General features: G+C 38.6%; 1 pseudogene; it reads left to right on the top strand.

The window, feature by feature from the left end:
* The first annotated feature begins 367 nt into the window (after positions 1–367).
* LOC128564386 (UDP-N-acetylglucosamine transporter-like) lies at positions 368–1,372 on the top strand (annotated as a pseudogene).
* The last annotated feature ends 14,481 nt before the right edge of the window (positions 1,373–15,853 follow it).

Consider the following 15,853-nt stretch of genomic DNA (forward strand, 5'->3'; position numbering starts at 1 on the left):
GACAGATGAATGGCCAACAGGTACATGAAAAAAATGCTCATTGTCCCTAATCATGAGAGAAATGCAAATCAAAACCACCCTGAGATATCACCTAACACCAGTGAGAAAAGCCCACATCACAAAATCCCAAAACTGCAGATGTTGGTGTGGGCGTGGAGAAAAGGAAACACTTTTGTATTACTGGTGTGATGGCAAACTAATACAACCTCTATAGGAAGAAGTATGGAGAATTCTCAAAGACCTAAAAGTAGGTAGGCAGTGATGGCAGCAGGAATGGGTGGCACTGTGGATGGACCAGTTGTGCCAGGCAGCCTGGGATACCCGGCAGAGCTGAGTCGCCCCCTGCAGTGAGCACACTGGAAGAGCTATGGGGGAGGCAAATGAAGATAAAACAATATCTGCCAACTTAAAATACCTTTCCTTGGGAATTTTGATCTTTCAGACTACCAGTTTATTTCTAGCCATGCGTGATTCTAGGACTTTAAAAGAGAAGGGACCACTTTATCTTCTACAGCAGTGGTAGTTACTGAACTTTCAAAGACAAAGGCCTGCATGTTGTTAGCCTACAAAGAGAGTCTACAAGAGTCTAAAAGCACTGCATAGGGTACTAGATGATGAAATTCTTAATAAACGTATGGAAATGCTTGAACTTGCTAGTCCTTTGGGGATATATACTCTTCAGAACAATTTACTCTATGTGGCACTGTCAAATGTAGATGCAGCTACTTACTAGGTCACATATCAGTTGAAAATTCTTATAATAGCAATATTTTTTAGTGTCTATGCTTGGTAAAAAATTATGTGTATACTGGTGGCTCTCCCTAGTAATTTGGATGACTGGAGTTGCTTTTGTACAGTGGCCCTCACATTCTCAAGAAGTTGAGTCTAAGCATTCAACTGGTTCTCAATTTGTAGGACTCACGGAAGTTCTTACAGCATATTTTTCAAGTGGCTTTGCTGTAGTTTCCTTTGGGAAAATCTTAAAAGAAACAAAACAATCAGTGTGGATAAGAAATAATTCAGCTTGATTTCTTTGGGAGTATATTTTGATTATTGAGTGTATACATTTATGATGGAGAACTGGTATCAAAGAATGGATATTTTTCAGGGACATAACTGACTGACCTGGATAGTAATTGTTCTTCAGGCATTTGGAGGCCTTTTAATAGCTGCTGTTATTAAGTATGTGAATGATATTTTAAAAGGATTTGTAACCTCTTTACCCATAATGTTATCAACACTGATATCCTATTTTGGGCTACAAGATTTTGTGCCAATCGATATGCTTTTTCTTGGAGCCATCCGTGTAATAACAGGTACTTTCTTAAATGGTTATGATCCCAACCCTGAAGGAAATCCCACTAAAGCATAGTTATATACTTTTTTTCACAATGGTACACTAGGAATCTCAACATTAATCTTGCACAGGGGACTTCTACAGATTCTGTGAAGATATCATCATGCTGAATCTGATCATATTATTCAAATGCTTTAAAATATGAAAGTTTAAGGCTAAAATGCATATATGTAACAAAAAACATAGAATCTGAGTTTAGAAAGAGTTTGTCTTTTGATTGCTGCAGAAATGTCCTGTGTACTTTTTGCAGGAACACACAAAAAATGTGAGATATCAATTTTTGCAGATTAGATCTATTGAATATTATCAGATATTTTTATTTTATTCTTTCTGTTTAGATATATCAAACCACATGGAATATTCAAAGTTTGAAAATTGTAATTACATACAAATCTGTGAAAAAATTGAAGTATGATCTGAGAAAATGCTTTCATTTGAAATGAAATGTATCTGAAGTTTTAATATTCATACAAAATTTTACTAAACAAAATATTGCTAAATGTTTTTTTCAACTACATAAAAATAGATAAAATAATGTCCTGAGTCTGACATGACAGAGAATAAAATTCATATTTAAATTTGTTATAGAGATACACACATTTATTTCTCCATATACTATTTAAGGCCTTTTAGTCTTTTGAGACTGCTGAAAGCAGCCCAGATCCTCCTGTGCTAGATAGTAGCCAGTGGCTTTTGCATTAATGGAGTCTTGCCCTTAATCTCTTAATTGCATTTTTCTATAAATCAGATAAATCAACATTACTTTATATGTTAATTGCCATTAAAGTAATTGCCTTAAAAGTAATTTAAAGGAGATAAGTACTTATTTAATAATTTAAAATAAAATAGTTATTGTCTAATATGTACATTTGGAGAATTTTGATCTAGCATATATTATAAATAACTAGAAAGTTTTTAAATGAACATTTTACTCATTGATCTGTAAAAACTTCCTTTAATCTACAACTATTGAGAAAAACAACAACCAAATAGTAGTACAGATGTCAGTGGTCTGAGGCCAAAATGACTTTTCTTAGAGACATTTCAGATTGCTGTATTATATTATTTTAAATAGTGCTATAACTTTAAATTCAAGGCTGCTCAGAAGAACTTTTTTTTTCTTTTGGTTTGGGATCCATTGAAGGTACAAAGAATTAGGTTACACTCATCGCATTTGTTAAAGTCCCTTTTATAATTGTGTCCCACCCCCAAGAGGTGTACCATACACCATGATTCCCTTTCCCCCTCTCCTCCCCTCTCCATGATCCCTCATTCCTCTACCCCACTGCTGATATTAGCTCATCTACTGCCTCAGAAGAACTTTTTTTTTTTAGAGACAGAGTCTCACTTTGTTGCCCTTGGTAGAGGGCTGTGGTGTCACAGCTCACAGCAACTTCCAGCTCTTGGGCTTAGGTGATTCTCTTGCCTCAGCCTCCCAAGTAGCTGGGACTACAGGCACCCACCACAACGCCCAGCTGTTTTTTGTAGCAGTTTGGCCGGGGCTGGTTTTGAACCCACCACCCTCGAATATGGGACCAGCACCCTACTCACTGAGCCACAGCCGCTGCCCAGAAGAACTTTTTAAGCTTCTCATAAATCTAATGTTCCAGTAATACTCTAATCACATGACTCAGAGAGTTAGACAAATTCTGAGTTTCCTTTCTGTGTCCCCACAAGAGATTCTAGAAAAGAGCCACCCTTTTGCTTTAAAATAGTAGGGTTTTGTCCTGTTGTTTAACACTGGAGCTGAGGATGCAAACTACATGAGTAATTTAATAAGTTAGATGAAGGGAGAGAGAATATGTTAGAAATGGTAAGATGACTTGGTGGGGAAAATGCTTTCTATGAGTGGAATATAGGTTCAATTTAAGTATTGACAATAGGCAGAATTTGCTTACTGAGTATTAGAAGTATTTTGCTTTATTTTTTCATTCATATTGTATATATTTTTAAAAGTCTGTTCTAGTAGACATAAAACTGTAAGAAATAAGCATTTTTATATAGTTCTAATGGACTTTGTGAAGCAGATTTGGCTCAGAAATGCTGTTACAAACTTTTGGGTACTCTTGGCTAATGTAAACTGGTAGTATTACCATACTACTGCAAACATAGCTTACAGATTGCAGGTCTGATCAATTCCATCCAGAGTTGAAAAGGTTTAAAATTACAAAATATTTAAAATCAATTTGCCGGTAATTCCAAGCAAACTTTCTGGATCCTTGACTTCGAATTTTCAGTATCACCTCTTATATTATTATTTAATAATTTACTATATTTTGAGTGTGGTGCTTTTTAGATTCCAACAATATTCAGACTTACATCTCATTACCTACTACTAAGTGAAATCTAAATCCTGCAAATGCATGGAACTCAAGACTAAATATTACTATAACAATTTATTGTTCAGTTCATATTGAAGTGTTGGTTGGGTTCTTGCATAATTGTTAATTCATGTTTAATTTTAACACTTTAAAAAAGTAGAAGTAAATTATTGGATATTAGACATATTAGTTACAGTAATAACACATTATCAGGTATTCAAAATAACAAAATTTTCAAGATTCCTAACAAACATAAAAATATAATCAAGGATTGTGAAAATGGACAAAATCATCTAATGTATATTTTCCAAGCAAATTTTATTAGACAGGCAAAATTTACATTTTGTTTTACCAGTATGTTTGAAAATGTTTATTAGATATTGAGCTATATAGTTTAATTTTTTTTTTTTCGAGTTTTGGCCGGGGCTGGGTTTGAACCCACCACCTCCAGCATATGGAGCTGGTGCCCTACTCCTTTGAGCCACAGGCGCCAAATTCATAAAGAAATAATCATATTTAAGAAGGCAGTCCTGTGTCCTAGATCATGTCCTGTATATGGATAATGCTGTTTTCTTGTGTGTGTGATGTGTGTTTTCATGACTTCCAAAGCCCTTAATGTATCAAGATTTTAAATGATGACTCCTGTATTATTTAAATTCCTATTTTTTTTAAATTGATTATCTCTCAACTACTTTGTTCAATGTGAAAATGTACTAATTCATTGCTTGGTGTCTGTAGTACAGTGGTTATGGCACCAGCCACATACCCTAAGGGTGGCAGGTTTGAAGCCAGCCCGGGCCAGCTAACCAACAATGACAACAAAAAATAGCTGGGCATTGTGGTGGGCACCTGTAGTCCCACCTACTTGGGAAGCTGAGGTAAGAGAATCACTTAAGCCCAACAGTTTGAGGTTGCTGTGAGGTGTGATGCCATGGCACTCTACCGAGGGCAACAGCTTGAGACTCTGTCTCCAAAAACAAAAAACAACAAAAAAAGAAAATATACTAATTCATGGGAGAAGAGTGTCAGTTGATAGTTCTATTAAAAATTAAGAATATGTATTTGGGAAGTAATGCAGCAGGTAGGTGTTTCAACACAGTAATATAGATATAGAACTGTTTCTTCACCACAAAAGAGCTCTCTTGGGCTAACAGTATTATGACACCCAAGTCGTTCCTCTTCCCAGACCCTTCTAACCACTAATGTATTCTTTAAAAGTGATTTTACAGTTCCTTTTGTGACCCGGCCCGCGGGTCAGTCGACAGGGATACCTGGAGGAGGGGGTGAGAATGAAAAAGGGACAAGGGGCGCGAAGAATGGAGACAAGACAGGAGTCTGATCAAGTCTCGTTTATTGCAAAGTTCTTCCAGGGTATATAAGGGTAGGTGAAGGAGGAGGTTTACGTCACCAGGTATCCAAGCAACCTGGCCTTGGTGGAGATAAGTTCCAACGGCAAGCTTCAAAGTTTCACTCACGTGATTTATGAGAAGAGGCCTGGCATTAGCAGGGAAATAGAAACTTAGGCCTAGCATTTGCAGGGAAATAGAAACTTAAGTCTGTTAGTACTGGAAATAGCACTTGGCCTACAAAATAGATGCTGTGGTGTCAGCCTTCCACACTTTTGGAAGGAAGTTTGGAGAACACTCAAGGATCTAAATGTACACCTGCCATTTGATCCTGCAATTCCTCTACTAGGTGTATATCCAAAAGACCAAAAATCATTTGGCAACAAAGATATTTGCACCAGATTGTTCATTGCAGCTCAGTTCATAATTGCCAAGTCATGGAAGAAGCCCAAATGCCCATCAACCCATGAATGGATTAATAAATTATGGAATATGTATACCATGGAATACTATGCAGCATTTTTAAAAAATGGAGATTTTACCTCTTTTATGTTTACATGGATGGAGCTGGAAAATATCCTTCTTAGTAAAGTATCTCAGGAATGGAAAAAAAAAATCCAATGTACTCAGTACTACTATGAAACCAATTTATAATCACTCACACTTTCATATGAAAGATGAATCACAACTATAGCCTAGGATGAAGGAGGGAAAAGGAGGGGGAGGGAAGGGGAGGAAGGGTTAATAGGGGGATCACACCTATGGAGCATACTGCAAGTACAAGTTGGATCTATCAGGTGTAGCACACAAATGTCTTAACACTGCAATTGGGTAAATGAGGTGAAGGCTGTTAATTAGTAGGATGTAAGCACTCCAGTTTGTATAAATAATCAACACATTGAATCCCATAATGGCATAAATGTATTCATGATCTATGTAAAAATGACTTAAAATAAATAAATAAAAGTGATTTTACAGAAATTGTAGATTACTTTTTTGGTGGAATATATAGTTTAGAGAGGCAAAACTTAAATGTTTACATCAATTAATACTGAATGTCACAGAATTTCATAGTAGGAAAGGTAGTTTCATATTTAAATTAGACTCTAGGGAGTTAGAATCTGAAAAGAAACTATTCAACTTTGTGCTCCATACACTTAACGTAATACTGACTTCTTATATATCAAATTATTGGACTTTTAAAAGGCCATTGTATCATTCAACTCACTTTTTGTTAACAAAAACACAGGTTTAACGTTTCTCATTTTATTTATTCATTGTTATAATATTTAATTACTAGGAGTGTATGTTTTACATTAGAAAAGGATTATAGAAGTTATTTATGCTATATTGAAATTCATCTTTAGAATCTCCACTATTTACATGCACTCATTTTTTTCAGTCGGATATGCCTGTCTGTTACACATGTAGAGTCATAACTGCAACCACATCGAAGAACTGTTTCTTCACCACAAAAGAGCTCTCTGGGCTAACAGTATTATGACAACCAACTTCTTCCTCTTCCCAAACCCTTTTAATCACTAATGTATTCTGTATCTATAATTTTGTGATTTTAAAAGCATTATGTAAATTGATTCATATGCTATCTCATCTTTTAAGATAGTATATCTAATCTCAGCATAATGCTCTTAGGATCCACCTGAGTTATTGCTGGTATACTTGTTGAATTTTTTTTTAACCAGTTTACTTTCTCTCTGGTAATATATGAAAGATCAATTTCTCCAAATCTCAGCTAATATTTAAAACTATCAGTATTTGATATTTTAGCCATTGTAAGAGGCCTGTAGTGATATCTCATTGTGACTTTAATTGGTATTCCCTAATGGCTAGTGATATGGAACAACTTTTCTGTGCTTATTTGTCATCCACATATCTCCCGTGGTGAAGCATTGTTCAAGTCTTTCACCCTGGTTGAATGCAGCTCTCCACTCACTCCATATCTATTCAAAAGAGCTGAATGTGCCAGGAAAATAATCCACAACCATGCCTAGTGGTTACACTTTAAATTTCTGACCTCAAACCTTAATGTCCACTTAGGAATTAGCCTTTCCACTGTGTATTGGTTCCCACTTCCCCTCCCCAAAGAAACAGTTTATGTAATTAGCACCTCTCCCTCCTGAGACTTCAGGGTGTCCTTCCTTAGTAGTCTGTTTCAGTGACTCCATCCCTTGAGATTCTGGGACATTGCACTCTCCTACTTTTCCTCCTCCCACCACAGTTGTTCCTTACATATTTTCCATGACTCTCACATACCACCTTTGTCATATACTAAATTCCCATATGCATTTCTGTCTGATTCTAATTGTTTGCTCCAGTGATCACTCTCTCTTTGGAAGGTTTACTGGATCTAACCATTTTTTGCAGACTTGTAATGGGTGAGACCCCTTCAGATCTCTTCCTTTTTCATTCTATATTAACTTTTCATTCAGCTCCTTGAGCATAATATTTAAAACACTCCGGTCAGTCACACTGGAGTTCAAATGCCTAAAATAATACTGGGGACATAGTATTTCTCTACTAGTTTGCAAGGACTGCCATAACTAAGTATCACAGGCTTTGTGAATTAAACAACACAAGTTTACTTTCTCACAATTTTGAATTATAAAAGTCTGAGATCAAAGTGTGGTAAGGATTGGATGCTCCTTATTGTCCCTGTCTTCACCTGGTCTTCCTTGTGTGTGTCTATGTCTTAGCCTCCTTCTTGCTCTGACCACAAATCCTGATGGATTAGGCCCAGGGTAACAACCTCTTTTAAACTTCATTATCTCTTTGAGGTCCCCATTTCCACATACTATACAGACTGTGTATGGACTGTGATACACTGAAGCTTAGGGCATCAGCATATGAATATCGGAGGGGCAAAATTTAGCCCTTAATAAAGTCCGTACTAAATATTAGTTGAGAGGATCCATTCAAGGACTTTTATCAATATTCAAAATACAGTCTAATTCAAATGACATTTTAAAAAATGATGAATGACTTAATTTGGCTGTAGCATGAGCCTTAGATAGTATAAAACATAAAATATTAAATATTTACAATAAACAAAACCAAAACTTAACAAACTTTGTGAGATAGAGGGAAGAAGAAGAATGTTATTTGTGCTGGACAATTTACATTTTGTAAGGGAAATCAATAAATCCACTCGTTCATACTGATAAATAAAAATGAAATATAAATTTGCTATTCAGAGGTGATAATAATAAAAGGAATAAGAAGGAAAGTATGGTGAGTGGGTGGCCTTTGGACAATAGGACTCAAGGACATTTGCACCTTGAATTCATTTTTGTGTCACTTGGGAAAAAAGTATAGCCATGAATATGTTACTGTTATGATAAAGAAAACAGCAAAACAGTGGGGTAGGCTTTGATGAGCTTTGAGTAACCCTACAAAGCCCCACCAATATAAGTGCATATTGCTTAAGGCTGATACTTAAACTCATGATTGCCAATGAAAGGGTCAGCGTATCAATTATGTACAAAGGTGGACAAGCAGGGATGGGAGAGGAAAGGCTTATATAAGGGTGGAAATGGGACAGAGGCCAAGAAACATCTCAGCAAGAGATGTATCTTCAACAGCACTGTTCTCTGATTTGACCACAGCTCCGATTTGAAAACAGAACTGTCTAGCATCTTGATAAGCCTAACTTACTCACTGGCTTTTGCTCTAGCTCCTGTAAGCATCTCCTGAATTAAAAGACAAAGAAGGATCCTCTGAACTCACTGAATTCCAGAAAGGCTCTTTTTTTTATCACAGAAGAGTTCTTCATCTCCAGACAGAAGAAAGAAAAGGTAAAAGGGGTAATACCAAAAAAAAAAAAAATGGTCTTCATTCCAAAGTCAGAGGTTTTAGGTCTAAATTTTCATCTCTATGTTCTTGAGATGCTACGGAGATCATAGAGGTCCCTTCAGGAAAAGGTGGGAGACATGAAGCTTCCTTCTGGAGACTGGACTGTGGCAGTTCAGTCTGTGGGAGCTCCAAGTAGGGTCAAGCAATCCTTTTCAAACTGATTCATCTCCCTATATTATGCCTTTACTCAAATTATTCAAATCTGCTATCATGGAGAGATTGTTGCCTTTTACATTCATTTAAGGAGGAAAGGGACATGCAGGCATTGCTTTCCAGAGCTGAACTGTTGTAAACCCAGGTTTCATTGCTTTATGTACTTTTCAAAGTTATTTTTATTTTGTATCTGCAAAGGTTCCAGGAAGAAACATACGGTGCAAAAAGGAACAATTGAGATGTGATTCATGGGAGGACTATTGATGAACATTGGCAGTTTAAGTGAAAGTGAGCATGCAGGGGGAAGCTCCCTAAGGCAACACCAGTGAAGGACTGAGCCTAGTCCCTCTTGGCTTACAGGGACAAGTGGAGGAGCTGTGATCACTGATAGTATAATCACGGCTAGAGCTGGAGAGGTAGGACATGACAGCCAGGTAGGTGGATGAGTGCTGGCATCTCTAACACATTGCCAAACAGGCAGAAAGATCTGAAAGTACTGTCTTTCTGCCCTCAGTCTCCTAGTGGGATATCCCAGTAGCTCAATTCATCTAGAAACCAGAAGAGGGTCCCATTGAGGAAACCACCCCATACAGATGCCAAACTAGGTACAAGATAATGGAAAGAAATTTCCGTGGCAAAATGAGCATCACCCCTGTTTATATCCTTCTACTTCCTGAGCATTTCTCTATCTAAATATCATTGAATCATGTCTTACATCAGCTTTGCCAGAATAATTTGTTTTTCATTTGCATCTTTTTTCTGTAGTGTCATTTTTATTCAGAAACATCCCCATTCGTCAAAAATTGCTAGTAAAGGAAATGTAATTTAAAAGAAGATACACTCCTTTTGGTTAGAATAGAAGTTTGGCTGATCTAATAGATACCCAAAATAGAAATACCTTAAATAAGAAAGTATAGGCGGCCCTTCCTATCAGTGGGTTCCACATCTAGGAGTTCAACCAACCACAGATTCAAACTATTTGGGAAAAAGGGGGTGGCAGTAGAAGTTACATCTGTACATACCAGGCACTGACATTTTTCCTTGTTGTTATTCCCTAAACAATACAGTATAAGAAATATTTACATAGCATTTTCATTGTGTTGGGTATTATACCTAACCTAAAAATGGTTTAAAAATATGATTTAAATAGAGGAAAGTATAAGTTGCTAGGCAACACTATACAATTTTATATAAGCAAATAGGGTATCTATGGATTTTGGTGAGTATATGGGTTCTGGAACAAATTTTCTGCGATAACCACAGATGAATAAACTCTACAACTGGGCTGTAGGCTTCAAGGCATCATCCATTAGGACTCAAAAAATGAAGGTCCCCCAATCCCTAAGAGGTGTGTGTTCATCCTTATGGTCTGCTATGCCTTCAGTCACATCAGCATTCCAGAAAAATGGAGGAGGCAGGAGGAGGGTAGTCTATGCTGCTTGTATTAATCCCAACTGCCAAACTTGGTTCCACCACTTCTTTTCACCTACCACTGGCTAGCATCTCATCAAATAGTTTCACCCACCATCAAAGATGACTGGGTTGGGATCCTTTTGCTGCATTAAAATGCTCAGAATCGTTAATGCAACAAAAGAAGAAAATGGAGATTGGAAGAAACTACCAGTCTCTACAGGTCCTGATCATTTCTCAGATTCTGTGCTCATGTGAAGATGTTTGGGGAGCTTCTTAGAAATACCAAATAGTGGGACAGGGAATAGGAGGGAGGCCAGAAGACCAAGACTGGCACTGGTTCTGCTCTTCATGGTGTGAGCTCAGGAAGATCTTTTGATTTGTAAGGCTCAGCTGCTTCTCAGATTAAATGAGGATATTGTAATAGACAGCATGTAGGGAACACATGCTAAATACTGGAGATGCAATAATGAACAACAAAAAAATGGGCATGATTTTTTCCCTAAGGGGCTTTAGGTTTGATGAAAAAAACAAATCTGTCACACTTTAAGTATATATGTACAAATTGCGAAGAGCCCTGAGTGGAGATAACTGTTCTGATTGTCCTCCCACTTCCTTTTCTGGCCAACCAAAGCTGTGGGAGATTGGTTCTCTAAGAGAGCTCATGAAGGACATATTTAGGCCTCATGCCTCTCTGCACCCAAGCAGAAGGATCCATGTTTCCACTGGGAATTTTCCCACCCCTGTGAGAATGTCCTTGAGATGTCACAGCAAAGGCTGCCATTGTGAGGAAGAAAAGGGCTTCTCAATTTGTTAAGACCAAATTCCGCCACTGAGAGATCACCAGACACACACGCAAAAAACAAAGGAGTGACTTTATTCAACCATGCTCAGGCCGTACCTCCAGCAGAACTCTGCTCAGAGGGGATGACCCAGAGGCAGAAATGGTGGTAGGTTTTATACTTTTTGGCGTGATGCATTTTGGGTTGCAACAAAATGTGGGGGAAATTTCCCAGGGGAAACTGGGACCAAGTTGGGGGATTGGTCAGAAGGACTGAGGTAACTTAGGAGGTTTAGGATTGGCTGGCTCTATCTGGGACTGGCCCTACCTGGAGGCTGTGAGAACAAAGGAGTGCATGTTGGATTGGCAGGCTCTATCTGGAACTGACCCCGCCTGGAGGCTGTGAGACTCGGGAGGGCGGGCACCAGGGCCAACTTTCACCCAGGGGGCGTCCGCTGAGAATCTCTCAGCCCCTGGTGAAAGACTGATTCTGCCCCCCTGTCTCACCCTGCTAACTAGCCTTTTTACCGTCTCTCTCTCTTATATCCCCTATGTCTCCCACTGCCTTTAACATCTCTTGGTGGGAGTTAGTTAACGTCGTAGTGTAAATAACCCACTTGCAGTTAAAACCCTCTCTTTCTGGCAATTAAAGAGTTACTACAGAGTTTTTTAAAAACTATTTTTTTCTGGCTGCAGAAAACCTGTGGTTGCTATGTCACAGTCTTGAGATAAGGTGCTGGCCTTCAGCAAAAGACCCAAGGTCAATTACTTATTTAGAACTAAAGAAGAAAAAAAAATGGTTCTTTTTAAACTGCAGCCGCTGCCCCACCGCAGGGTTAGGGTTGGGTGCTGGGCCCTTCAGTATCTGTTCGTAATTGGCTTCAGCTCACCTCTTTTTTTTTTTTTTTTTCCTGTTTGACAGCTTTTTGTTCTCTATCTGGAGATTGCCGGGATAGCTTTTATTTTTTCCAATCCCAGTGTTAACTGGTTGACAGCAAACCTGGATTTTAATTACTTTTCTGATTTTCTCCTCAATATGTATAATGAACATACAACACTTTGGTGGGTCCAAAAGGTTGGTTTCAGTGGTGGGCACTGAGGCAGCCCTGCTGAGTTCAAATCCACATTTTGGCAGGCCAGGGACAAATAGTTTATCTTTTATATACTCCTATTCCATCCCTTGTGATATAAGAGTAACACTAATTCTTATTTCATAGGATTTAGAGAGGACTAAAAGAGATAATATCTAACAAACTCTCAATCATCTGCTGTTGTTCAGCTGATCCTCTTCTTTCAGCTGAATTCTGCGTGAGAATCTTTCTTTACATTCCAAAGCCTGCCCTTTCTCTACGTTTCTTTATAGACTCTGCTAACACAGAAGCTTTCACCAGCTAGGGAAACCAGCACAGTACTTCACACCTTGCAGGCTGCTCCTGACAATCAGAAATCATACAATGGTTGCTGTGTTTTGTGTTCCTAGGGTCATTGGTGGAGCATTTCTCAGCATGGATCCAACTATCCCAGCCTGGAGCAAGAAACTAGGACCAAGTGATGGAAGTAATGGGACTGACACTCCACCTCAAGAAGTCAAGACTGATATTTAACTGGCTGTCCTTCGTCATTGCCCTGGTCAGGCTGGCAGGAAACGCAGTTGTGCTCTGGCTCCTGGGCTTTCGCATGCGCAAGAACACCTTCTGAGTCGATATTCTCAACCCGGCGATGGCAAACTTCCTCTTCCTCTGCTGTCAGGTTATACAAGAACTGAGTTACTTCAAAATTATACCACGTAGCATTAACGTCATGTTAATGCTCACCGCCATTAGCACCCAGGCTGCTTGTCCGTCCTCTGGCCCATCTGGTACCGCTGCCGCCGCCCTAGACACACCTCAGGGGTTGTGTGTGCTCTGCTCTGGGGCACGTCCCTCTTGCTGAGCACCCTGGAATACTACTTTTGTCACATTCCTAATTTCCCTGGTGGCTATGTTTGGTGTCAAGCAATTATTATCATCATAAGCACCTGGCTGATTCTTTTATTCCTGGGTCTCTGCGGCTCCAGCCTGGCCCTGATGACCAGATTCCTGTGTGGTTCCCAACAGGTGCAGATGACCAGGCTGTACGTGACCATCCTGCTCACTGTGCTGGTCTTCCTTCTCTGTGGCCTGCCCCGGGGCTTTTATTGGCTCATGTTACACTGGTTTTATGTGTTTGAACTCTTCCCTGGTCCTGTTTACCCACTTGTCATCATGCTGTCCTCTGTCAACAGCAGTGCCAACCCCATCATTTACTTCTTTGTTGGTTTCTTTAGGCAGAGGCAGAAGGAACGGCGACAGACCCTGAAGCAGGTTCTCCAGAAGGCTCTGCAAGACACTCCTGAGGGAGATGAATGCGGAGACAGCCTTCTTCAGGAAACCCTGGAGCTGTCAGAAAGCAAATAGGTGCAGGGAAGAAGACCTTCTGTCCTGGTCAGTCAGATGGGACTCTCAGAGTCAACAGGGCCCTTCCAATTCGACAGTTATGTGCATTTTCTCAACCTTGTGCCACTAAAATGCCTCGGTGATTCCCCAGTGTCTTCAAATAGATTTTTTTCACTTAGCTTATCAAGTTATAGTCAGGAAAACATTAATATGAAAGCAAATTGTCCACATGCTTCTTGATATTACTGAGTATTTTCTTATGTCATCTTCCTCTAAATCTTTCTTACTGAAAAAGTTTTCTTTGCAAGTTACATTGCAAAAGAAATCTCTCTCCTGCATAAAACCTTCGGGCAGTGCCTGTAGTTCAAAGAAGTAGGGCACCTGCCCCATATGCCAGAGATGGCAGGTTCAAACTCAGCCCTGGCCAAAAAAACTGCAAAAAAAAAAAAAATCATAAAACTCTTTTTTATCATTGTTTCCTACCTGATAGTATCAGAAAAGATGCCTAATTTAACTCTCAGAATGTTCTCCTTTAATATTACATTTGTTCTGTGACTGAGGAGGCAATTCCACACGTGGGAAGCAGGGTTCTCACTATGTCTAAATCTAGTTGGCTTCTCAGGTATGAGGGAAAATAATACTATTAAAAACAGACTCTCTGACTTCATACAAACAATCTAAAAAAGTGGTTTTGTGAAAAGTGTCCTTTGCCCATGGCATGTCATTTTTCTGTGGTATGGTAAAATTTTGGCCTTGGTTTCTAGTATTGAAAATCATGTCCACTTACCCTGGAAAACTTGTGAGGTTATATATTTCTTTCTGGATCTGGAAATCAGCATGGGGTCTGTAAAAATGCCCCACCAGTTCCAGGTTGGCCTTTGGCAACCTCACTATTGCTTTCAAAGTAGAATTTATATTGAAAACCATTTATTATTAGCTTTTAGATGCCTGTATTTGTCTGAAGACTCTGTATACTTTCAGGTTTTGTACATTTTTGTGCAAATTGTCCTGGCTGTAACTTTCATTTAGTTTTGTGGTCAGTCCCCATGTGAAGGAGCATTGCAAACATCTAAACTTTTCATGGTAATGTCTATTATACAATATTGATCAAAATTTGGGGTTAGCACAGAATTCTGAAACATTCTACCACACAGATGAATCTTGAGAACATTGTGCTAAGGGAAATGAAGGAAATGAGCCAGACTCAAAAAAATAATACTGTACGTTCAACTCTCATGAAGTATCCAAAATAAGGAAATTGATGGAAAGAAAACATCTTAGTAGATACCATGGTGGGGCATGGGATAGCTATTGATTAATAGATACAGAATTTTTGTATGAAATTATAAAAAGTTTCTTAAGACAGTGACAATGGTTACATTTTATTATGAATATGCTTAATGCCATTGAATTATACACTGAAAATGGTTAAAACAGTAAAATGTATGTTACGAAAATTTTACCACAATTTTCAAAATTTGTTAACTGAAGAAACTAAGTAGAACTCAATGTAGAGTTGAGAACTAATCCATGCCACTGGTTTCTGTTTCCACAAAGAACTTAAGCAGACAGAAGAGACCACCATGGCATGCTGTAACAACACAATGGGATCTCTGCTGCTCTAATGCCTTGAGATTGTCCTTCATGGAGAGGAGGTTGACCTTCATGGAGAGTAGCTGAAAAATAAACTGAGTACTCAGGAGATAGTATAGGGCAACTACTGTATAAATATGTTTATAGTTTTTAAATTTTCCACTCAAATTTCTTGTTCAACCTTATAACACAGTGAGTATACAGAAGTCAATTTCCCTGAGTCCCTCTTCTATGTCTACCACTCAGCTAATTTTGTATCCTATATGTATACCCTTGATTTCCAAATTCCTTAGTACAACTTGATTATACATGAGGGCTTCCTACAGTGGGAGGAGGCAAGAAGACAGTACTTAAAGCCTATGCATCAGGTAAGGCACTTTATATGATGTCTTCAATTCAGACCAAGGGTTTATGAGAGTCAGCCTTGAGAGTCTATGAGTTGTATAATCAATTATACAACTTTAGCTAAAGGTTTCCTCCATCATGAGGAGACTTATAGAGAAATTTAACCTGGGCACCAATTATGTTTATGTCAGGGACATTCCTTGTTATAATGTCTACAAGAAATCTAAGATCTCCTAGAGACTTAAGCTCAGACCTTGAAGCCC

Source organism: Nycticebus coucang, chromosome 14, assembly GCF_027406575.1.
Source record: "Nycticebus coucang isolate mNycCou1 chromosome 14, mNycCou1.pri, whole genome shotgun sequence".
Lineage (NCBI taxonomy): Eukaryota > Metazoa > Chordata > Mammalia > Primates > Lorisidae > Nycticebus > Nycticebus coucang.